Genomic DNA, 27,085 nt, shown 5'->3' on the forward strand with positions numbered 1-27,085 from the left:
CCTTGGGAGATAACGATCTGCTGGCTTAGGCCTGCTCCCGGGTGGCAGAGGGCAAGCCCAATCCCTAGGTGCAGCCCTCGGTCAGGCTCAGAGCAGGGCCGATTGGGGAGTTGGGGCGCTGCCCCGTCATGCACAGAGCAGGGCGGATCGGGAGGTTGAGATGCCACCCTCAGTCACGCTCAGGGTAGGGCCAATTGGGGCGTTGGGGCACCACCCCCTGTCACACTCAAGGCAGGGTCGATGGGGAGGTTGTGGCACCACCCCCTGTCACGCACAGAGCAGGGCCAATCAGGGGGTTGGGGTGCTGGCCCCTGTCACTCACAGAGCAGGGCCCATCAGGGGGGTTGGGGCTCCGTATCCTGTCACACACAGAGCAGGGTCGATCAGGGGGTTGGGGAGCTCCCCCTTGTCACCCACAGAGCAGGGCCCATCAAGGGGTTGGGGCGCTGCACCCTGTCACACTCAGGGCAGGGCCAATGGGGAGGTTATAGCTCTACCCTGTCACACACAGAGCAGGGCCGATCAGAGGGTTGGGGTGCCACCCTCTATCACCCACAGATCAGGGCCTATAAGGGGGTTGGGGCGCCGCCACTGTTACACTCAGGTCAGGGCCGATGGAGAGGTTATGGCTCTACCCTGTCACACACAGAGCAGGGCTTGTGTGTGTGTGTGGGGGGGTTGGGGCGCCGCATCCTGTCACACACAGAGCAGGGTCAATCAGGGGATTGGGGAGCTCCCCCCTATCAGGCACAGAGCAGGGCTGATCAGGGGGTTGGGGCGCCTTCCCCTGTCACGAACAGAGCAGGGCAGATAGGGAGGTTGTGGCCCCGCCCCCTGTCACACACAGAGCCACAGGGTGATCAGGGGGTTTGGGCGCTGCCCCCTGTCACACTGACCCCGGTGCCAGGAGTCTCGCTGCTCCACTGATCCCGGTGCCGGGAGGCATATTACCCTTTTACTATATAGAATAGAGGCCTGGTGCACGGGTGGGGGCCGGCTGGTTTGCCCTGAAGGGTGTCCTGGATCAGGGTGGGAGTCCCCACTGGGGTGCCTGGCCAGTCTGGGTGAGGGGCTGAGGGCCGTTTTCCGGCTGGCGGGTGACTGAAGCTCCCAACTGCTCCTTTTTTTTTTTCTTTTTTTCCTATTCTGGGCCAGCTTTAGCTCTGAGGCCTCTGCTGAAAGCAGGTTTCTGGCCTTTACCTTCTGTATTTGATACAATGTCTCAGTCCGGCTGGCTGAAGCCCGGCTGACTGAAAGCCAGTTTCTAGGGTTTTGTTTAGCTTCTATATTTGCAACATAGTTGCTTAGAGTTGCAGCTGAGAGGCCGGCAAGTGAGGCGGGAACATTGGAGTTCGCCATCACTGGAGCAAGCAAGCCTCCCTGTTCGCTTCAGTGCATGGCTGCCGGCCGCCATCTTGGCTGACAGTTAATTTGCATAAGGATATGCTGATTAGCCAATGGGAAGGGTAGTGGTCGTACACTAATTACCATGTTTCTCTTTTATTAGTGTAGATTCCCCAGTAGCCGTTCTCATATATATATTTTATGTGTCTATTTTGTTTCATCTTATTTTTAATCTTGGACTTAATTTCTATAGTAGCATTTCTGAATCAAAATATAAATATTTTAAGCCTCTGAGAAGTATTATAAACTCACCCTTGCTGACATGGGATATAGGATAATGTCTTAAAGGGGTATAAATTTGAATATGAACTAATAACATTATAACTGTGGTTGTATTTTATTTATTTTTAATAAATCAAGCCAGTTGATATCAAATAAATCAAAGAAAGTACCTGAAGGGACAGCAACTTATTTTAGCCAAATGGCTTGTTTGTGCTTCTCTTGTATTTGCTATAATACCGCAGGGATTGATCCAGGCACAAAAGGAGGTATTTCTTATGGCACAGACTTCTCCTTCAGGGAGAATATCTCCAACTGAGATGGAAATCAAGAGATTCCTATGTTCTAAACTTAGAGCTGTGTGTCTTAAGAATGCTTTAGTAAATCCTTCCACATGTTTTTCTTTCCCTCTGGGCACGAAGTTTCATTTTAGCTTAAAGAAGAAAGCCTAACAAAGCTCCTGCCATGCTCTGAATATCAGTCATCTTACAATTTGGTAAATTCTGATCATAGAGCTACTTAACAAAAACATCTTTCACATATCTTGTCCAGTTTCTGCCTGAACAAATAGTAAATACTCCTGGCAATATTGGACCACTCCAGGGACACAAAGGGGGTTACCAAAGAGAGTGCAAAAGATACTACCCTCTGAATTCCCAGAGACACTGGGAATGATAACCAAAAGGAAGAAAGACTTAGTTCCCTTGAGAGCTGGCAAGGGGACCCTAGCTGCAAAGGGGATGCAACCATATTTCTGTCTGGTCATACTTTGGGGGTCCCCAACCCAATAGTTTCCAAGCCAAGTTTTCAAGACCCAAATGAGACATACAAGAGGGTAGGCAATAGTTGTACTAGGAGGAGAGAAAGGATCAGTAATCAATATTTTTGAAATGAAATTTTTGGACTGGAACCCAGATTCTTTGTTCACAGAAATCAAAGAATGAATCCGCAGACAGAAAGTGGTATAGCAAAGGTGGAGATTTATTGAAGAACAAGTACAGACTCCCACATGGAGAGAGGGAAAGAGTCCCACAGAATGGACTCCCACGTGGGGAGGGGGAAAGGGTCCCACTGAGTTCCTTTTCCCTATGGCCTATAAAGGCCATAGATCCTGGTGCCTTGATATCCCCTCTGATTGGTCACTGTTCTGGTTACTATAGTAACTGCAAAGGTTGAACTTCACATGGGACATGTGAGGTCCTCCCCACCCTCCTTCCTTATTGTTTTTCTATTCCCTTTGGGCTTTCTTCCTCTCCTGAATGAAGGGCTTCCTTCTCTTTATTCTGTAAATATAGACCTTTTGCTGTTCCCAGCTCCCTCATTCTATGGAAATGTACCTGTTGCAGCTTTTCAGCTTCTCCTATTCTATGGAAATATACCTTCTGGTGTCCTGCAGCCCTGCTCTTCCTCCATGGTCCCTTTAATTTCTAAAATTCCTAAAATTTCCTAAACCTTTCCCATTTTACCCCTAAAATTCCTGTTTCACTTTTTTTTTCCCTGTCAATCTGAATTTGGAAAGGAAGGGACAACGTGAAATTTTACCTTCCTTTCTCGACCAGGCACCACAGGTAGAAATCTATGAGCTGAATGTTCACAATTCTTACCCTTTGCTGGCTTCTGCCAGTTTTCCCAGGATGCTGTTGGCTCTGGAGTGAGTGGGGTGTCCCAGAGGGTCTCATCCTAGTCACCAGAAAATGTAGAGAAGGAAAAATTATTTTTCCTTTAGTCTTTTTAGTGAGTGCTTTGCTGATACCCCATTTTCTCTAGGGCATCTGGAACATAGGTAAGTTTACTTAAGATGAGTTAAAAATTCTCCACTGTGGCCCCTGTAATTTAAGATTGTCTTTGCTTTTGTTTTTTAACTTTATCTTTATTGTTGAAAATATTACAGGTGTCCCCTTTGCTTTTGTTCTTGTTTTTCCCATTGACTCCCTCCACCCTGCACCAGCCCCTCCCAAGCCTTCACCACACTGTCGTCTGTGTTCATGGGCTATGCATATATGCATATAAATTCCCTGGTTAATCTCTCCCCCCCACCCCAGCTGTCCCTACCCATGTCTTCCCTCTGAATTGCGTCAGTCTATTCCTCCTTTCCATGGTTCTATGTCTCTAGATCTATGATAAGATTAAGGTTAACCTGTGTAGAACCATAGCTCAAATGGGGTCACCTATGTCAGAGGCAAAATGGAGTTGGCCAAAGCAGACACCTTTGAAAAACGAAGCTTTACCTTACCTCATGTCAAGTTGCAGGAATTGAACAGTTCTCAGAAATCAGCAACGCCTGGCCCCCAAATGCCAAGTGGGTTCACACCATATCTGGACTTACTTGTGTCAGCTACCCTGATCCAAATGAGGGGAAAGCCAAATACCTTCTGAAAGGGCGAGGGCTATGCCCTCCATCTTGCCTGTATCCTCCATGTTGGGGCCACGTGCGGCCTTCTTCCCGGAAGCCCAGGCCTCTGCTGGCCACGCCCGGGATTTTAAACTAGTCAGTGACAATCAAGGGAAGTGCGCGCCATAGATATGACCACATCCTGTGTAACAGGACCCGGCTTGCGCCTGGCCAATCGGCAGAGCACAGTCCTTTCTCCTCCCCTTACTCCGACCCCCCCCTATATAACCGGTCTCTGGGCGGGGTTGGCTCTCTCTTGGCCACTCGGCTAGCCGATGTGTCGGTGAGTCTGGTGGATGGAGAGCTCAAGTTAGCTTGAAATACAGATTCTTATGCTTTTGCATCGGATTGGATGGCTCCCTGATGTGGTTTCTTGGGAATCTTGAAATCTGGGCATAACACCTTCCACATTTACCCCATTAAAACCTCTCAGCTCACAATCAATTCATTACTCATTGCCCCTACAGCCTTGCCTTCTACCCATTAAAAGTTACCAGTTGGCTCAGCACCTTTTGAGTTTGAAAATTCATATTATCCCTATTCATTTCAAAATTCTCCATGTGTCCTTGTGAGATACGACATTGCACTTTGAAATACTTTCTCTAATTCAATAAAAATATAGGTAAAATATTCAATGTTTAGTTAAAGGGTGGAGATTGAGGTTTCTTAATCTCTACAAAATATGCAATATATCAGACTCTTGAGTTAAAACAGTTCCATCATTTTTTAAAGATGAGTAGTATCTTGAGTATTGAATCTTTTTTGCAACCAGTTATGAAAAGCATCACTTTTTGAGTTGTATTTTATTTCTAAATTCTTTCTTTACATGAACTTTTGTGGTCTTAAGACAAATGTACATTATTTTCATTTTCAAAGTATACTGTTTATTAAGGGCAAATTATATGAAGTTCATGTGCAAAGTTGAGAGAATATTTTTGTTTGTTTTATGATAAAATTGATTTTTCTTTGTTCTCAAAACAAAGGGCTTAAGTATGGCAAAATTTTCTCTCAAGGCAAAATGCCTAATTAATTGGTACAGAAAAATATATTTAAATTACAATACAATAAAATAAGATATTGAAAATATTTCAATACAGGTAATAATAGTATTTTTAGTTACAGAAAAAATGATTCCTCTTTTAAAATCAGACTTTATAGATTAAAATAGATATATGCTTAAAATCTATTTTCTAATATAAAAAAAAACAAGTTTTCCTCTTTTACTGTACCCTTTTCATCCCAAAGTAATACATCTTAATTTGATACATTGATTGGTTCATTGAAATTGAGCTCTTCAGTAGATGATGTTTAAATATCAATCACCTTATGAATATTTAAATTCAAGAAATGTCAAATTGAAGGTTTGGCATCTTATTTACTTTTAAGAGTTCTTCAGAAATATCAGATAACATTAGATTATATTTGGTGGCAGCTTAAAACTCTTAAAAGGCTGATCTTTGCATAGTAATACTCCAAAATATTCAGGAGAAAAGTGTTCAAATATAATATAACCTTTGCACTTATTAAAAGAAAGCCTCTTTGATCTTAGCAAACCTGTTATATATTTAACTTCAACAACATTTTCCAATAAACTCTTGGTTTAATATAGTGGGCTTAATTCTAAACTGTACCATTGGAATACAAAATTAATTGTATTAAGCAGTTTTATTATGTGATTAAAATAAGTATCAATAGAGTGGCTAGTTTTGTTGCATTCTATTTTTCACTGATTACATTTAACTTTTTGAAGAGCCTCAAAAAGGAAAAAAAATATGTTTTTTCATTTCTTTTTAGATAAATATTCTCAACCTGTAGGTCACAACCCCTTTGGAGTCGAATGACCCTTTCACAGGGGTCGCCTAAGACCATCGGAAAACACATATATAATTACACATTGTTTTTGTGATTAATCACTATGCTTTAATTATGTTCAATTTGTAACAATGATATTGGGGATCACCACAACATGAGGAACTGTATTAAAAGGTCGCGGCATTAGGAAGGTTGAGAACCACTGATTTAGTACATTACATTTTGAACTATATTAAATCTGCAAACTAAATAATACCCACATAGGCATAATTTAAGTTAATGGGTAAAATTTTATTTCATAAGTATACATTCTCCTTAAGAATGGATGCAACTGAGTCTTTGGAAAAGCATTTTTTTCCTGAAAAAAATATGATTTAATTCACCAACATGCTATATACCTGTTTGAAGTCATTTGTTTACAAAATCTATCCAGTGACTATAAGAACATCTATATTCACTTAATAATGTATACTTTCTACTTTCTGGTCATATATTAAGGGGAGGGTACATACATATAAGAGAGCAAATTAACTGCAACAAAGGAGCTTATGTAAATCTGTAGCTGTAACTTGTTCTTTAAAGATAAATAAACCTATTTGAAAATGTCCAGAGGCAGTCTGACCAAATTCAGAAAATATTTAGGGCTATAATATTTTCCAGGCACAATTTGGTTTACTTTATAATTTAGGGGTGGAGACTTAATATATTCAGGGCCATGTTAGTTGTCTGGGACAGCTCATCTATCCAATGTTAACCTCTCCTCCATCTTCACTACCTACTTCTCCCCTTTCCTCTCCCACACAGTCTGGAATTACCTTCAGCGTTTGATTTAGTTCATCTGTTTGCCTCTCCCTTCAGTTTCTAACATTATATCTCATGCCCTTGACACTCACAGATGATTTGACTTTTTTGGCCACAGGTCTGAATTCCAGGCGTGTAAAGGATGTGCAGGTCCTGTGTCTCGCTTGGTTTCTTTCTACCTCTCACCTTTATAAATCACAACCCATCCCTCAGCTTGCCCCACACTTGGGCTTTCACCATATCTATAATTCGCCCCTACAGATTCGTTTGACAATGAGAGATGGTCATAATAAATGTGTTTGCCACATTAGAATATTTGCCTCTTTACATGATTTTCTAAACCGAGGTCCAATTCCAGAAGTTTGAGTTTCTTGTCTCTTCTAAAGGACTCATTGTTTTTGTTTTCCCTTTTGTCTTTTAATAAAGAAAAGTCAATGCATAGTATAAAACACCTATGTGTCATTTTCCTGAAATGAACAAATGTGGACTATTATACTTAATTTTTAAAAAAAGAATACACCATCTTATATGAAGCTGAAATCCACTGTGAAAGGAATCCCAGGCCCATTCTATTCTCTCTTGGATGTCTTATTTATTCCCCATGTCACCATTCTTATCTTTTGTTCTTTCTTAAAACTATTCCTGTTAGGGCTTTGCCCCATCACTTCACATAACTGTATTTTTCAAGGTCACAGTAACTTCCTAATTGCTAAAGCTGGTGGGCAAATCCCAGTCTCCTTCTAGGTAATCCAGCAGCATCATTTGATACATTTGCTCACACTTGCCTCTTTGAAGACATTAATTCCTTAGCTCTTAGCACATCATGTACTATTAGTTCTCCTCTGGTAAAATAAGTGTTCATTTTCTTCTCCCCAGTCTCTTAAAATTGTTTTTTTTTTCTAGGATCTTTTGTCATTTTTCTAATTATACTCACCAATTGGTTGGTCTCATTCAGTCTTATGGTTTTAAATAAAATTATAGGCTCCTACCTCCTATTTTTAAAATTTCTCCTTTCCCTCTCCCAACTTAACACCCACACGTGGATGTCTAATTGCCACTTCAGACCCGCATGCTCTACAGAACTCCTAAACCTGCTGTACCCACAGACTTCCCACCTCAGTAAACGACAACTTCTTTCCAGGTACAAGTTAGAAGGTAGATGTTGAATCTCACTTTGACTTTTATTTCTCTCACATTCCATAGCAAACCTGCTCAGAGACCTTGTGGTTCATGCTCAGAACACATCTGACCCCCATCTTTACTACCCTGGTCCAAGGCATCACTTTCTCACTTTGATATCAAGTGTCTTTCTGACTTGTCTCCCTGCTAATGCCCTTTGCTATTTCCATCTGGTCAGAGCAGCTACAGTCATTTTTTCTAATACAAAAGTTAGATCATGTCACATCTTTGCTTAAATTTTTTTCTTCACTTTAAAGGCCAAATGATAATAGCCTAAAAGCCCTAGAAAATTGTACTCCCTCTTCCCTCTCTGAAGTTTACTACTTTCCAGCCACAAATTCTCCTCATTTGCACTGACCTCCTTGCTACCCTTGGACACATTAGATATATTTCCATGTTTTTCTCTGGCTGTTCATTTTACCTGAAGTTCCTTGCCTGGCGTGTCTGCATTGCTCTCTCCCTGGAAGGTTGCTGTGGTTGCCAAACATTTCTTACTTTAATGAGGAGATGGTATGTTGCTCTCCATGTGGCTATGCAACTCGCTTTGCCCATGAAATGAACAGAGTGATATATACCCCTTGCAAGCAGAAGCTTTAGGAGCTATTGCCTGCTTTATCTTTGACCCTTTCCCTGTGCTATGAGATCTGTATCATCCAAATGGAGGCTTCTCTTTCAGCCTAGGACCTGGAAGGAAACATCAAGGAGCAGCAACAGTTGACCCATAATCCTTGTTCTTGGAAGCCCCTGAAACATTGGGGTTTTTGTTGCTGTAACATATGAATGCAAGCTACTATAGAAATTGGTAGAAGGATTCGGGTGCTGATTAAACAAACACAATGACCCTTCACATTGACTTTCCTTATTGATAGTGGGTACCCAGGAAACTGTTATTGGAGTCTCAACACATGATTATACTAGTAATATTATGAAGTGGTGAAACATTTGATAAGAAACAGAATATGAATTGATTGATTAATACAGGCTATTTTGGCAGGGCACTACAAAAAAGACATGAAATAAGAAAATAATTGGCTTCTGTGTGGTGTGGCTCGGTGGTTGATCGTTAACCTATGAACCAAGAGGTCCCTGGTTCAAGTCCTGGTCTGGGCACATGCCCGGGTTGTGGGCTCAATCCCCAGTAGGGGGTATGTGGGGGCAACTGAATGTTTACATCTCTCTATCCCTCTGCCTTCCTTTCTCTCTAAAAAATCAATAACAAATATTTTTTAAAAAATTAAAATAAAATAATTGGCTACCTTGCAAGCAAAATTGAATGGGAATATAGAAAGCTCAAAAATTTCCCAAAGCTTCCAGATATAGAAGCTGGTAGGAGCTTACACTTCTTCAAGTTTCTAACAGATAAAAAAATAAATCTGAAATAGCCTTTGAAAACAAAGGCTACTTTAAACTCAATCTCTTCTTCAAGAACTAAATTAGAATTGTGGCCATAAAACCTTTTGTTAAAATCTCCAAATTCATTAAGTTAATGCCTTGTGAAAATTTTAAGTTAGACAAAATGGCTCAAGAAAAAAATGAATAAAGGCATGATTTTTCCATCAAAGCCTGGTAAGTTCAAGTTACCTACAATTAAGTCTGGAAACAAGAACAATTATGGATAAGCTGCAAACATATAATGGTGAGTAACGGAAGAAAAGCTAGCTAAGCTTTTGAAAGAGTTGTATTACTGCCAAAGGAGCCAGTCTGGATTTAAAATACACTGACTCCTTGAAACTGAACCTTTGGACCCCTAATCTCTCCCAGACAGAAAGGAGGATGAGAAAACTGTGTGGTCCTCAGGGAGAACACATTTTCCAACGTCCTCTTCAGATGAGACTTGGAAGGAAAACAGAAAAGGGAAGAAAGATCTCCCAGAGGGAGAGATGGCTACCAAGAGAACAATGGACGGAGGATCTACTCCAGGGGAATAGAAGCAGGGCCCACTTTTCCTCCCTGGGGAGATTTCAGTGTTTGGTAGGTCAGTGGTGACTGTCTGCTTCCCATTCTCACCCTTTCCAATGGAGATATTTATGTAGCTAGTCTTCCATTCTACCACTGTGTGAAGGGTGTGTTGGACAGATGACTTGACTTTTTAGTTCTTAGATCTCTGGATCAAGAAAAGTCCTGATTGCCTAGCTGGCATGGTTCAGTGGATGAGCATGGACTTATGAACTAGGAGGTCATGATTCGATTCCCAGGCAGGGCACATGCCTGGGTTGTGGGCTCAATCCCCAGGGAGGGGTGTGCAGGAGGCAGCCCATCAATGGTTCTCTCTCATCATTGATGTTTCTATCTCTCACCCTCTCTTTTCTTCTCTGAAAATCAATAAAAACATATTAAAAAAAAAAAGAAAAGAAAAGCCCTGATCTAAGATTTTCATGAGATCACAGACTTGAACGTGACATTAATAAGGTTGTTTCCCTTTGTGTGCGCAGGGTAGGTGTACTTTATAGGAGAAAGGGAGGTTAGCAAGAAGCCATATTCCTCCTAAATACTCCCTGATGCTCCTTGTGGCATGAATACTTCTGCCCCATTGCTATTGGGTTTGACCTGGTCATATGCTTTAGCCATTGAAAAGTGAATAAAAGTGACACATGTCATTAGAAGAAGAGTGACTGTTAAGAGCATTTTGTGGTTCCACCATTTATTCTCTTTCTCTCTGACATTTGAATGGCACACTCCAGATAGAGTCCACTCCAGTCTGTTGGAATTAAAACAGCATGAAGCAGTGCCATAGCAGGTCCATGAGGGTCACACCATGTACCTGAGCAATGCCACTAGCTTTTCTAAATCATGGCATCTTCGGGTTGTTAACACAGATGACAATAAAAACTGAGTGATAAACTCTAACATTCTTTGAAGGCTTTGCTCAAATGTCACCTCTATTGTGACCATATTTAGGTAAATTTCAAGCACCATTCCATCACTTTGAATCTCCCTTATTTTGCTCTATTTTTTCCATACTGCTTATCCTCTAAAACACTAATTAATGGTATCCTATATAATAAAAGCCTAATATACAAATCAACTGAAGGGTAGAATGACTGGTGGAATGACTGGTCGCTATGACATGCACTGACCACCAGGGGGGAAGACACTCAAGCAGGAGCTACCCCCAGCCCACAGGCCCCAGGCCAGCCAAGGTGGGTAGCAGCAGGGGCCACCCTGATTGCCCCACCAGGCACCTCACAGATCAGCCCTGATTGCCGGCCAGACGTAGGGACCCTAGCCATGCATGAATTTTGTGCACTGGGCCTCTAGTTTTTTAATAATAGTCTGCTTGACCCAACTACAGATTTGACAAAGTTAGAAATTTTTATCCATTTGGTCACTGTTGTTCCTGGCACATAGTAGCCCCTTGAAAATATATTTGTTGACTAAATTAAAGAATGAGTTGGTTTGTATCCAATAGAATTTGCATAAATTTTATTATAATCTATGTGATGATTAATTGAACTATAATAAACATTTTGGTGAATTTCTATTATATTTTAATGTAGTTTTTCTGGTTTATTTTTGTTTACTTAGTTGATGACAGTATATATATGTCATATATAACTTTTCAGCCTATTTTAACTGATAGAAATATTTCTTATGAATAAACTTTCAAATCTAATTTTTTTAAATGAATGAGATGGATTAAAATTCATCCAGTTATTTCCCTATCTAATCTAATAATAGGCAAACATGGAAATTGACCGTACCTTTGCTACACTTCCCATTGGCTAATCAGGGTGATATGCAAATTAACTACCAACAAAGATGGTGGTTAATTTGCATACGTAGGCACAATGCTGGGAGGCGAAAGGGGAAGGACGGAAGAAGCCGCCTGCTGCTGACATTGATCGGAAACCCAGGCAGCAGCCAAGAGCTGGGTGGCAGGGCGAAGGTGGCCCTGGGGGCCGTCTTTGTCTTGCCCCCTGGCCATGATCAGCAGCCGCCTCTTCCCTGCCCTGCCTGGCTTCTCTGATCACCGATTGGAGAAGACCCAGAAGCTGGGCTGCGTTGCCACCTGGGGACCTGATCTGGCCCTGCGTGGGGAAGCAGGAGGCAGTTCTTCACCTGGAGGCTTAAGTCCAAGGTGGGAGGCACCATTTTCTATACAGAAAGGCAGGGGGCGTGGCTAAGCACAAGACAGCGCCATGTTTGCCTATGGAGAGGGGGTGTGGCTCAGAGCTGGGCTGTCCCACATAGGGAAATGCGGGGGCGTGGCTCAGAGCGGGGCGGCGTTAAGTTCAGAGAGACTGGTGCTGAGGCCCAGTGTTTGCCTCAGGATGTGGGTGGCAGGAGAGGACTGCGAGGTAGAGGAGGTGCGGCTTCAGGCAAGTGAAGGAAAAGGGCAGGTCGCCGTTCCAAGCTTCTCAGCCCAGGTTTTCAAATGTAAATATTACTTCAGATGTTGTAGTTGCACATAGTTTATTCCCTTCCCCTCATCTTGGCTGTTAAAGTCATGCCCACCCCCTGGGCAGCCAGGCCTCACGTTCATGGCACAGACGAGGTTTGGTTCTGGGGTCACCCCTTAGATTTTAAGCAGCTGCTACACTTGGTTGACAGGAAGAGTGACACTTTAGCCCTGAAAAGATGGAAGGGTTGGGGCAGTTGGTTCCCTCTAGGGCTCAGCCCTCTTTCGCCCGGTAGGCACAGGGAACATCCAGGGCAGCCCCCGGAGCAGGCGTCCATCTGAGCTCGGACAAGGCCATTTTGCAGCCTCCCCTTCCTCCGTCCCAGGTGGTGGGGGCCGTGACTGCCTTGAGGCCGCTCCCTGGAAGCCATTCTCCCCTCAGCCTGTAGCTGTAAAACAGCGCATGCTAAGAGAATATTTTTTTGTGCCTCATGTTAAAAAGTAAAAAAAAAAAAAAAAAAAAATGGTGCATGACTCCTCTCTGTGTTCATTTGTAAAAAAAAAAAATGCTCTTAAGACCCCTGGTGTGGAGGCAGCCTGGCCCCAGAAGACCCAGAAGCCGCCTGATATGGCAGTAACTCTATCAGTAAGCACTCTGAAAGTCAGTGGCATAAATGCACCAATTAAAAGACAGATTATGAGGGTGAATCAAAAACAAAACCTACTTTAAATATAAAGACACATATAGATTAAAAATAAATGAATTAAGCTTCAGCCTGTTTTGCTCATTGGATAGAGCATTAGCCCATGGACTGAAGGGTCCCAGGTTCGATTCCAGTCAAGGGCATGTACCTCAGTTGCTGGCTTGATCCCCAGTCCCTATCAAAGCATGTGCAGGAGGCAACCAATCAATGTGTCTCTCCCTTTCCCTTCACTCTCTCTAAAATTCAATAGAAAAATATCCTTGGGTGAAGATTAACAAAAACAAAGTAAATGGATTAAGTAACACTAGAGATTATAAGAAAAATATATTCCAAATTTTGTTAGTTATATAATCGTTATGTTTAAATTATTAACACCTAAGAAATTGGGTGAATGGTACATATAATATGCTGTAGTATTTTATAGTTTTTTTTACATGTATGAGATTATTTCAAATTAAAATATTAAAAAATTAAAAATTAATAGGATATTAATTGAAATGTATCTGCATTACATGAAAAATCTCCTAATTGCTTCTAGCATAATTTATTAAATTGTGCTAAAATTTACAAGAGTTCAATTAAAAGATATCTTAATTCTAAATGATATAATAGAAAATATATAGTAGTGCAGTTATAAGCACTTATCTGAAAATAAAAATTTAAAGAAGTGAATTTAAAGAAGGACTTAGTCAAAGAAAATATATGCACAACCCATGGACACAGACAGCAGTATGGTGATGGCCAGAGAGAAGAGGGGTGCAAGAGCTGGGTAGAGGGGGCTAAAGGGGGGAAATAGGGACATCTATATAATAATAATAAAAGGCTAATATGCACATTGACTGAACTGCAGAATGACCGGTTGCTATGATGTGCACTGGTCACCAGGGGGCAGATGCTCAATGCAGGAGCTGCCCCCTGGTGGTCAGTGCACTTCCATATGGGGAGTGCCACTCAGCCAGAAGCTGGGCTCATAGCTGGAGAGTGCAGCTGTGGTGGTGGGAGCCTCTCCTGCCTCCGCAGCAGCACTAAGGAGCAGTGAGCAGGTGGGTGGTAAGAAGCGAAGGGTCCCGGACTGTGAGAGGGTAAAAGCCGGGCTGAGGGACCCTCCCCTGCCCTCCAGTGCACAAATTGTGTGCACTGGGACTCTAGTTTTTAGATGTTTAACTTATACATTTTTGAAATTTTAATAAGATTGTTCCGAAAACCTTCATGTTACATATTTTTCTGTATTTAGAATAATTTCTTTGAGCTAAAATGTATGAATATTTTACAGTCTGAATATAGACAGTATGATTACTTTCCAAAGGTGCTATACAAATTTGCCCTTTAACCAACAATATATTTCACACAATTGAAAATTTTCCTGCCTCCTTAAATTGACTTTTGTCTGAGGAGATAGTTTTAATATTAGGTCTTGTTATGGGTTAAATTATGTTGTCTGTACAAGTGATATACTGAAGTACTAATTCCCAGGGCCTCATAATGGGATCTTATTTGGAAATAGGGTTGTTGCAAATGTAATTTGTTAAGATGAGGTCACGGGGGAGTAGAGTGGACCTTAATCCAATATGATTGGTGTTCTTAGAAGAAGATGGCCATGTGAAGACAGACAGATACAGACAGACAGACAGACAGACAGACACACACACACACACACACAAACACCCACACGAAGAATGCATGAGATGACAAGGCAAGGATCAGAGTTTGCAGCTGCATACCAAGAAATGCCAAAGATTACTGGAAAACCAGCGGAAGCTAAGAAGAGATAAGAAAGTTTCTTCCCAAATGTTTCAAAGGTCCTGTGGGAAAATAGCTCAGGCTTTAATCTTTCCCTAAATTTTATCCCTTCTTTTTCCACTCATCTGGATGAAATTGTTTTGATTCCCCACACTCAGATATGATAGAGCAGTTCAGTTATGCCTCTTTCCTAACCATATAATCTCATGGCATTATAGTGTCTTTTTTTTTTGGCATTGTAGTGTCTTTTTTTTTTTTTTTTTGCTAATATGCAAGGTTTAGGAAGACAGGGACCATTTTATTTATCTTTGTATTCTTAGTGACTGACAGAGTGTTAAGCACAAAGTAACAGTTTTAATATGTGTTTACTGAATTAAATAGGTTAAATATATTTAGAATCTGTAAAATGTTTTAATTCTATGATGATTTTTAAGTACAACTTTAAAGTTTTGATTTTTCTATTTAAATACTATTGATGTGTTTTAATATGTCCTCAAAATAAATTTCTGAACATCTTAAAAATATATATATATATATGTATATATATATTTAAATGGTAGAAATAGTATTCATGCCAAGTATTATTTCTTAGTAATAAGAAAAGAAACCTGATAACCTCTGTGGCTCTGAGAGAACTAATAGATGCTCTAAGAATATGGGTTGATAGAAAGAAGTATCAGAGTAAATGTAAACTGTCCATTCTATACCTTTAAACCAAGTTATAATGTTTTCTTATCTAATATATAATGCTTTTATTGGCTTCATTTCTATAATTTACAGGTCATTAACTAAAATTGCCTATTCAACAAAAATTTGATGTGGTACAAAAATTTTTGCATTAATTTTATTTTGGGAAGCAAAACATAGCACATAATTCTTGTCATAACCAAATCTCATGAATATAGGCTCTATCACCATGGAGTCTGTAATGATTTTAGTAGTTCCAATTTACTTTGCTATTGTTTTTATAAATCTTTTTATTTTTCTATGTTTTGTATAATATTAACATTCCACTCTTTTAAAGAGAATATTTAAAACAAAGAGCTGTTGAAGATTTCTTAATAATGACTATGACAATAACAATTCATTTATCCATGAGATGGACAACCAAGAGCTCATTGCTGATAATTGTATCTACGTTGAAGATTTAATATTTGTAAACATTACATTATTTAATATTTAATTAATAATTACTGAATAATGTATGCATAGCATTGCTTGTAATTTTTAATGGGGATAACATTTTTAAAAGGAATGGTATATCCAGATTTTGTTGATTTAGGTTAATAAATATCACTCAAAATGAGTGAAATAAGATAACTATGATGACATTTCTTAGAATAAGATAAGAATCCTATCTAATAAAGAAGGAATATGCTAATTGACCCTCACACTGTTGCAAAGATGGCAGCACCCATAGCCAATAAGGAGGGAATAAGCTAATTGACTTCCACACCCTCAAAGATGGTGGCTCCCACAGCCACAAGATGGCCAGCAGGAGAGGGCAGTTGTGGGTGATCAGGCCAGCAGGGGAGGACAGTTAGGAGTGACCAGGCCAACAGGGGAGGGCAGTTGGGGGTGATCGGGCTGGCAGGGAAGCAGTTAGACATTGATCAGGCTGGCAGGGGAGTGGTTAGGGGATGATCAGGCTGGCAGGCAGAAGCAGTTAGGAGCAACCAGGCAGGCAGCCAGGAGAGCAGTTGGGAGCCAGCAGTCCTGGATTGTGAGAGGGATGTCTGACTGCCGTTTTAGGCCCGATACCTGATCACTCCCACCCCCAGTGCATGAATTTCATTCACTGGGCTTCCACTCTTAGAATAAGGCAAGATTCTAAGATTGGATGCTCCCCTTATGAATTTCTCTCTCTGTCTCCTTATCTCTCTCTTCAATATGCGCACATATGCACATTATACATGTACTTGTGTCTGTATAAATTTACTTGGGAGGTGATGATCTAACAAAAATATATGAGAATAATTCACATGATGTTTTTATGTAAGCTATATATGTAAAGTATATATCTACAATATACACAATTTATATTAAAATGTATTAGCCTAGCCTAGCCGGCATGGCTCAGTGGTTTTGGTGGATGACCAATGAATCAGGAGGTCGTGGTTCAATTCCCCAGTCAGGGCACATGCCAGGGTTTGTGGGCTTGATCCCTGGTGTGAGGGGCATGCAGGAGGCAGCTAATCAATGATTCTCTTTCATCATTGATGTTTCTGTCTCTCTCTTCCTCTGCTTTCCTCTCTGAGATAAATAAAAATATATTAAAAAAATAAAATGTATTTGCCTAGATACAAATTTTCATACTGATGATATCAAAGTAATATTGCAAGTGGTATTAGTATGAACTAAAATTATTTGGGGCATTTTTCTACATATCTGGCACTGTGCTAAGCACATTCCATCACATTTAATCCTCATAACAGTAATTTAAGGTAGCTATCTTTATATTCTCCATTGTACAGATGTAAAAACAGTCACTGAGATATCAGGTGGCCAGGTTCATGAAACTACTAAATAATGATGTTCATATTTGAATTCATATGTCTGATTGATTCATGTCTTAGAAGTTCATTTGACCTCTAGAGTAAGTACTGCCTATAATGCCTTCCATGCAACAGTAAAACAAATGCCCTTGAAAATCCAAGAAGAGCCTGTCATATGGTAGTCATTCAGTTATGATTTGGTAAATTTCTTCATTTACCAAATGAAGAAATAAATAAATGAGATTATGAGCCTGTTGTATTAGTCTGAGAACAGCAGAATTTAATAATTTAAAAAATAAATTTGATTAGAAAACTGCACTTGAATATATGTCTTAGGAAATAATTTAATTCAAAATGTTTATTACATATGCCCTTTGATTTATGGTTAGTTCATGTGCATAACTACTCAGTATTTTAGGAATCTATGAGTTTTGTTTCTGATAGCTTCCTTTTGAAGTAAGGCTCCTTTTAAAAATAAACCTTTGAAAAGAGCAACCTGGTGCAGGAAAAATGTTCATTTTACAGAGAACAACCTGACAAGTTAGAGGTCTTTCTCTAGACATTGGGCTTCATTAAATCAAGGGTAATAGCACAGTCTAATGCTTGACACTTTGCATCTTTCATCTTTAATTTGAAATTTTCTGCACCATCTATTCCTATTGGTGGATAGTTATCTACTTTTCTCTTAAATGAAAAGTGTGAGCTTTTAGTCTCAAGTTCCAAAGATCAGGCAATATGTTCTTTTCTAACACAAATTTTGAGGTGTCAACATTTTTCAGGCTGATTAAACCCCTTGTCACACAACCCAATAGTAAAACATAGCCTGGTCATATGACTTGAGGTTCTGTATAGCATGTTTGCCGTGAAGTACCTCCGAGGGAGAAAAAAATGTACATTTTTACATGGTGTAGCCTTAAATTACATTCCTCCAGACTGTATTTAATGTTGAAAGTTTATAAAAAATTTAAAATTTTACAGACATTGCTTCCTACAGGCTTAAAAGCCTAGCTGACATTTATGAACAAATAAATTTATCATAGAGCAGATATATTTTTTAAACACTTGTGGGTATTTTGCCACCTCACAACATCTGCCAAGCGTGAATGACAAGAATGTTTTTAGCTTTAAAGTAAATCTATGTAGTCTAATATACTAAAAAATGGCAAACAAACTGGTATGTGGGGACTACTAAAAGGTTTACATCTATTTCAATAGTTAGTGAAGTTTTAGCTTAGGTACTTAATGAAAGAGTAGGAGCAATTGCAGTTTTTTAAGATTAGAGAAGTGTTTAAATATATATTTTTCTAAAGTTAATAACTTGCTGATCAATCATTTATATGCCAAATATCTAAGCAGACAACTCATTTGCCTCTGGGTTTTATGAATTAAAGACCAACTAAACTTTCCCCAAAAGTAAATTCTAAAGCCCAGATATGTGGAGGGTTTAAGGCCCAGATAGTTAGAGAAAAGATCAGTATGTCAACAAATCCATGACATAAGTTTTACCTTCTTCTCCATTCTGTTGTGTCTATTTGTTTTATTGGTCAAGACTTCTAAATAAGAGGGAGAACCAAGACGGCGGCATAGGCAGATGCCTATAGTCACTGCCTCTCACAACCACATCAAAAATTACAACTAAAATACAGAAAAACCATCATCCAGAACCGACAGAAAGCTGACTGAATGGAAGTCCTACAACTAGAAAAGTAAAAAAGAAAGCACAGAGACTGGTAGGAGGTGCAGAGGAGCGGAATTGGCTGGTCCAGTACCCACATGTGAAGCTTTTTTAATTGTTAGGGAAATCATCTCTGCGGAGGCCGCCCAGAGGAGCAAGGGGTCCCCACCCCATACCAGATGCCCAGCCCAAGGTCCAAGTGCTAGAAAAAGAAGTCCCTATGGACTGTAAAAACCAGTGTGGATTGGGGCTCAGTGACACAGAGGCTGCTAGAGATCCAGCTGCTCCTTTTAAAAGGCGACACCATGAACTGAACTTACAAGGTCCTGCTTCATCTGAGCTACAGTGCCCAGCGAGGCTCTGGGGGACCCAGACACATATAAGGAGAAATTGAACTGTCTGGCATTGGGGCAGCAACTTGGGGGTGGTTTTCTTCCAGATAGAGGTGCTCACAATGGTCATTGTTCCTGTGCTGGGACCTCCCTGTTGCATGTGAATGGTCTGTCCTTTCTCAGGCTAAAACATCTGTCAAACAAGCTGCAGCTGAATCAGGGAGCCCCAAACCTATCAATAAAAGGCCCAAGACCTGGCACCAGCACTATCCTGCCTTGCTTCACAGCTGGGCCTTGTCTGGGCACTGCCAAACCCAATACAAAGAGGAGAAATCTGCAGATCTCTTTGAAGCTCCTGCTGGGGGGCCCCAGGAAGTGGCTGACTTTGCACCTCCCTGGAGACCCAAGAGCCAGTGTTACCAGTGGTCAGAGTGAGACCATACCAGATTACAACTCTTCACATCCATAAGTGACACACTCAAGGGGCAGACTCAGTGAGCAACAAAGCCCCACTGAAGCAAGTCCTGCTCCATAAGGTGTCCCCTGAACAGCAGCTCTCCCACTTAGTTGCAGCTGGTCCCCACAGCCAATTGACCTGGAGGTCAATTCTTCCCAGTAACACCAACAGCAATCAAGGCTCAACTATAACAAGACTATTCACACAGCCCACAAAGGGGTGCACCTAGAGTGTCCACCTCAGGTGATTGGGGAGACTGAGCCACTGGGCCCTATTGGACACCTATTACCCAAGACCACTCTATTAACTGAAGGAGACTTAGCAGCTCTACCTAATACATAGAAACAAACACAGGGAAGCAGCCAAAATGTGCAAAGAAACATGTCACAAATGAAAGAAATCAAACTACTGGGCATAGAGTTCAAAACCACAGTTATAAGGTTACTCAAGAATCTTCTAGAAACCTCCACGGGATTTACTGAGACTTTCAAAGATCTTAATGAGAATGACAAAAATGGAAAAGGACCAGTCAGAAATTAAGCATATACTGACTGAAATAAAGAATAATATACAGGGATTCAATAGGAGATTATAGGATCTTGAGAATCAAATCAATGATTTGAAATATGAGGAAGCAAAAATACCCAACCAGAAGAGCAAAAAGAAAAAAGAATCCAAAAATATGAAGATAGTGTAAAGAACCTCTGGGACAATTTCAAGCGCACCAATGTCCAAATTATGAGGGTGCCAGAAGAAGAGAGAGAACAAGATATTGAAAACCTATTTGAAGAAATAGTGGAGAAAACTTCCCTTACCTGGTGAAAGAAATAGACTTACAAGTCCAGGAAGCACAGTGAACCCCAAACAAGAGGAATCCAAAGAGGACCACACCAAGACACATCATAATTAAAATGCCAAGAGCAAAAGACAAAGAGAAAATCTTAAAAGCAGCAAGAGAAAAGCAGTGAGTTACCTATAAAGGAATGCCCATATTACTATCAGCTGATTTCTCAATAGAAATTATGCAGGCCAGTAGGGAGTGGTAAGAAATATTGAAAGTGATGAATAGCAAGGACCTACAACCAAGATTATTCTGCCCAGCAAAGCTATCATTAAGAATTGAAGGTCAGATAAAGAGCTTCACAGACAAGAAAAAGCTAAAGGAGTTCATCACCAGCAAACCAGTATTATATGAAAAGCTGAAGGGTATTTTTTCAGAAAAGGAAGAAGAAGAAAAAGGTAAAGATAAAAAATATGAATAATAAAGTGGCAACAAATACCTATGTATCAATAATTGAATCTAAAAGTCAAACAAATAAAAAATCTGATGAACAGAATAAACTGGTGAATGGAATAGAATCAGGGGCATGGAAATGGAATAGACTGACGATTCTCAGAGGGAAAGGGGTGAGTGGGGGGTGCGGGAAGAGATTAGACAAAGATCTTATATGCATGTATGCATTACCTATGGACACAGACAATAGGGTGGTGAGGGCCTGGAGCAGGGTGGGAACCGGGTGGAGGGGAGCTATGGGTGGAAAAAGAGGGACATCTGTAATAATCAAAACAATAAAGATTAAAAAAAGATTTCTAAAAAATGTTTACTTTTGTAATTTCTTCAAATCCATAAACTTATAGGAATATCAGGCTTGGATGGAGATTTTTATTTTTCATTTGGCATCTCTCTGGAATGTTAAGAAATGGACATTTTGTAAGTATTCTGGGAAGAAGTTAATACATTTGTTCAGGAGTCTAGAGTGTAAGGGGACCTTGAGTGAACCATTGAAAGCCCAAGGACATGAGGCATTCAAGGGACCCCAGTGGCCTGAAAGATTTAATGTTTCTCCCCCCAGCACACCCAGTAAGACTACTTGGAAAGAACAAGGAATGAAGGAAGTGAGGTTATGTTCAAGAAGAAACACACATTCCTTTTTTCCTTACCTGACACATCATGTGTATAACGTTTTGTTTCTCTAATAACAGTTGGTAGCATTTGCATACATTGTAGAGAATGCAGATGGTTTTCTGCTGAGAACGCAGGAAGCCTAGGAGGTCATGCTGCGAATAACTAGACTTAAAGTACATCCTCACGAATGCTATTAATTTTTAAATCAAGGCCTTGCTATTTAGTGCCTTAACATATTTTTCTGTGTTTAAAACATATGTGCTCTTGACCCACTTAGGAAAAAAGCCAACCCTGAACACCCACCAGTAAAGCAAAGCCTAGTCGCATAAATGATCGAAGTGTCTGTAAAAACATCTTCCCAGGAGAACAGCCTGCTATTGAAGTTCAGATCTGCAAATATACTTCCTCATTATTTTTGCATGCCTTCCATACATGCTGCTTTCCCACACTTCCCCGTGTTCTTCCTTTCTTTACAAGCACTGTGCTCTCATCTTGTACTCTAAGAAATAAAGGAATTCAAAAACCTTTGAAGAGATGGTATTCCTGGACTAAATATTGAACTGTATTTAAAGATTTGCAAAACTGGCCCCACTTACATTTAAGTAAAATAGAAAATAGACACCTTGCTTTTATTTTAATTAATTAATTAATTAATTTATTTATTTATTAATCATCACCCAAGGATTTGTTTTTATTTATTTTTAGAGAGACGAGAGGAGAGAGAGAGGGAGAGAGAGAGAGAGAGAGAGAGAGAGAGAGAGAGAGAGAGAAACATCAATGTGATGTTTGCCTGCCCTACATGCCTTGACTGGTGGTTGAACCCACAACCTAAGTATGTGTCCTGACTGGGAATTGAACCTGCAACGTTTTGGTGCATGTGACGATGCTTCAAACAACTGAGCCATCCAGCCAAGGCTAATCTTGTTTTTAAAACATGTTGCCAACTAACAAGAATGGGTGTATAGTATAATGACACTTTGGTTAATAATCTCTTTGTTGGACTTGAACTGGAGAAAGAGTAATTATGGACACCAAGAACTAGAGAATGCAATTACTTCCAATTTATGTTAACTCATTTTTCATAAAATAATTTATTGCTATCAAGTATAAGTGGGCAACTTAAATTCATCAGACCACAGAAAGTTTATCCCAAATTAAAATCATTATTTAGTTAGTAATATTTTAAAAATGTATTTTAAAACATTCTTTCATGTGTTCATGTAATAAAGTATATCTTTTTCAACTATCTACTATAGAAATGGTACTGTGTGGGCATTTTAAATGGACATAAAGATAGTTAAATATAATTTTTCTATTAGGTTGACTTATTCCAAGATTGTAATTGTAGATAAAAAGAACATTTTAAATAAGAGTAAAGTTATTTCAAAACGTATGTATCAAAATTGTAAAGAAATCAAAACTATGCTAACATAATACTATACAGTTAAACACTAAACAAATATATTTTATTAATTCCAGGCAGTGATGTGGGTTATACAGCACAGGGTTGAGAGTAAAGAGGTGGGAAGGAAGTAAAAAACTGGGGTAAAATTTTGCCTAAGTGGTTTTTTCTGTTCAGGGAATTTTCAATTCTGGTCTACATTTTGTATTTTACCCTAATACTAGGGATGAGGAAAAGCCATTGAATGGTTTATGTGTGGGCATGAATGTATAAACACTATTGGTTAAGAGAACAGACTGCCTCAGTTTCCATCCCACTCTTTTAGGTATCAGCTATAATCCTGGGCAAGTTACTCATTTTCCTTATCTGTGAAATGGGAAAGTTAATACAACCCTCTTATCAGATTGTGAAAAATAAATTACCTAATATATGTGAAGTATTGATTATTCATATTTAACAAAGATCACTCTTGTTACTTGTGGGAAATAGACCATAGGAAACCAGATAGAAAGCAAGACTACACTTAGGAGGCTATGCATAGAGATGAAGAAACCCTCAACCAGTGGTTAGTTTTTGAAGAATGAGAAGTGGTAAAATTTAACATATATTAGGACAGAAAAGCTGAGAAGACTGAAATGGACTAGTTATAAATTGCAAGAAAAAAAAGCAAAGATGAAAACTGAACAATGAGCTCAATAGTTGTAGCAATTACTGAGATAGAAAAGATCAATGGAGGAGATGAGTTGGGGCAGAAAAAGAATCAAGAGCCTTGATTGGATATATCAGGGTTATGGTCCCTACTAGATATTTATATGGAGATATTGGGTACAAAAGTTAGATATAAAAATTTAGTTGAGTTCTTGATGACTATATGTATAAATTTCAGAGTCACAGTATATAGATGGCTCTTAAAACCTTAGGAATGAACACTTGTGTACAGGCAGAGAAGGGAGTAATGCTGGGATACTAAAACATTTATGGAGAGGAGCAAAAAAAAAAAAGAAAAAGTTGACAGAAAATGAGGGAGAAACTAGGAGAGTGTGGTATTCTGAGAAACAAGTGAAGAAATTATTTGAAGGGATGAGTAATGACAACTAACTGCTCAATTAAGCACGATGTAGGTCAATGGCCACTTGACTCAAGAGCAGTGACTATGACCAAAGCAGTTTGAGAGGAATTAAGATAAAAGTCCCAAGGTCAGTCAAGAAGAACTGGGAAATCTAGATGTGGAAATGCATTAATGAATTAAAACAAAGATCATAGAGGAGCTGGAAGAAAATGGAACTGACTAATTCAGTGGAAAATTTCAAAGCTTTGCAGTATTACTAGGAAATAAAGCAAAAATTTTGAAATATTTGTATGTATATCTACATATATATAATAAAAACTCTGTAAATAGTAAGTCATACAATTACTAAAAAATAAAATAACAAATGAAAACATTGTTTGAATCAATATGACAAGCAAAACATCTGTTTGATTCAGTGGGTCAGTGACACCATTATTTTGCATCTTCTATGTCACAAATACCTTTATTCTTAGGCTGGTAATAAGGTGTCTCTCACGGTCCCAGACTCATATACAGACAAGACGACATAAGAAACAGGAAAGTGACTCTCTGCCTCTGTTCTTTCTTCTTGGTAGGAAAATTTTTTGTAGCAGTACACTTACGTCATCCTGTTTCATTGGACAAAGATGCCTGAGAACCGCCTATCCTGAACTGATCATTGGCAAGCAAGGGACATTGAATTATCATGATTTGTTAAGATGAACAATATGAAGTAGACTGTAGGTTGAGTGATTAAGACACCGTCTTTAGTATTTTATATATAACTAGAGGCCCAGTGCACAAAATCACGCACCGATGGGGTCCCTCTGCCTGGCCTGTAGGATTGGGCCGAAATCGGCTCTCTGACATTCTCAGAGGGGTCCCTGATTGTGAGAGGGCTCAGGCCAGGCCGAGGGTCCCCACGCCAGGCCAAGGGTCCCCAGTGGTGCACAATCAGGGCCAGAGAGGGACATGGGAGGGCTCCAGGGCATCTCCGGCCCTGTCTCTCTCAGTCCCTACTGGCTGGACCCCAGCAGCAAGCTAACCTACCAGTCGGAGCATCTATCCCCTGGTGGCCAGTGAATGTCATGAGTGGTTGAGCAGCCTTAGCATATCATTAGCATATTATGCTTTGATGGGTTGAATGGATGACTGGACGACCGGACACTTAACATATTAGGCTTTTATTATATAGGATGATTTTTTATATATATTACTTGATATATATATATATTATACATTGTTGAGTAAGGTACCTGTATTAGTTTGAGAGAGCTGTCATAACAAAATACTGGGTGACTTAAACAACAGAAATTTATTTTCTCACAGTTCTGGAGGTTAGAAGTTCAAGATCAAAGGGTCAGCCAAGTTGGTTTTTTGGAACCCACTCTCCTTGGCTTGCAGGTTGCCACCTTCTCACTGTGTCCTCACATAGCTTTTTCTCTGTGTGCATTCTCATAGTATCTATATATGTTCAAAATTTCCTCTTTCTATGAGATACCAGTCAGATTGGATTAGGACCACTGTAACAGGCTCAGTTTTACTTACCCACCTCTTTAATGGCTCTATCTCAAAATACAGTCACATTTTGAAGTACTGGATGGTAGAACTTCAACATATGAATTTTTAGGAAAAAGAGTTCAGCCCATAATAGAATCTAGGAACATACTCTGAGTATTTTCAGCTTCATACCTTGATTCATATTTAATTAACTTGAACTATGCTCTTCCCTATCTCTGGCTGCCCAAATTATTATTTAGGATCTACCTCTGTTGTTATCACTAGTGAAGGTTTTCTCAACAGTAGTTTTAATATCATCCCAGAAAATTTTAGGCACTAGTCTTAGGAAAATTTCCATAGTCTCTTTAATATTATAGTCATTTATGTACTTATATCTTCATTAGATAACTAGAGGCCCGATGCATAAAATTCGTGCAAGGGGCTCGGCCCTCGCAGCCCTGGCTGCCTTGCAGCCCTGCCCACTGGTCATTCTGGTCTAATTAGCATATGAGTACTTTATTATATAGGATATTCTTGAGAGTAATACTATATATATATTACCATAGTATCACTTGTACTGTCTAAGAGTGTCTTGGCCATAGTTGGTACTCAGTATAAATGTGTTAAAACAAGAATGTCTGAAGAAATGTAATTCATATATAGCCTCACAATAGGATTTGAATGGAGTAACAAATTATTATTTCTTAGGTGATAAGGCAAAGATTTGTGGATGAGTCAAAATTTGAAACAGGACTTGAAGTGTGGGTGAGATTTTGATAGATGGAGGGCTGATGAAAAGGGAATTAAAGGTTAGGATAAATGCCCATTCAAACCAGAGGTAAAGGAACAGTGCAAGCTGAGCTCAGAATGTAAAATAATTGCAGTGTCATCTCTGCAATAACACACAGTCAGTTTGATTGTACCACGGGGTTATGTTTTAGTGAGCGCTAAATCCAGAAAGACAGCTTGAGACAAAGTCATAAATGATGCAAATGTCATTCTAAGGAAATTTTTTTTTTTGGTAAGCAATGTTGAATCACTGAAGGATGTCACATATGGGAATAGCATTTACCAAAGCATTGGTTAAGGAAAAAATATGTAGGTTCAAGAAGCATGAAGTTTCATTAATAAAAGTAATGTGAAGAATGAGAAGGATATTTGAAGGTCTGGAGATGTGATGAATTTGAAAATATGGAAGGATATCAAATAAAAATGTCCAGAGGCCAGTGTGAAAATAGAATATTACAAATAAAACAAATCTTGCTTTCCATCATAAGTAAGTATTAGCAAGTAGAGGTATTTAGTTATTTGAATATATCTATTTACTTGTGTATTAGAACTAGTCTATGGCTAAACATTTTTAATGCTCATATTAGTGTTTTCTGTATCAGGGTAATACAAATAATTTATTTTTAAGCTTATTTTTAAAGTCATTTTAGTTTGTTTTGTCAGATATTCAAGGACATATTAAGGTGAACAAAATTACATGATATATATACACTTTTACAAATATCCACTTTCTTAATTTTCTCATTGGTAATTACTTTATAGAATGTATATCAAACATAATGTTCCAGATACCCCTTCATTAATAAATGTAAATATTAAATCAGCTTAACTAAATTTTATTTCTCTGTTTTTCTAGGTGGTGAAATTAGGTAACACTTATACTGGATTTCA

The sequence above is a fragment of the Myotis yumanensis genome, unplaced genomic scaffold, assembly GCF_028538775.1.
Source record: "Myotis yumanensis isolate MYYU_CA2020_CCGP unplaced genomic scaffold, mMyoYum1.0.hap1 SCAF_1, whole genome shotgun sequence".
Lineage (NCBI taxonomy): Eukaryota > Metazoa > Chordata > Mammalia > Chiroptera > Vespertilionidae > Myotis > Myotis yumanensis.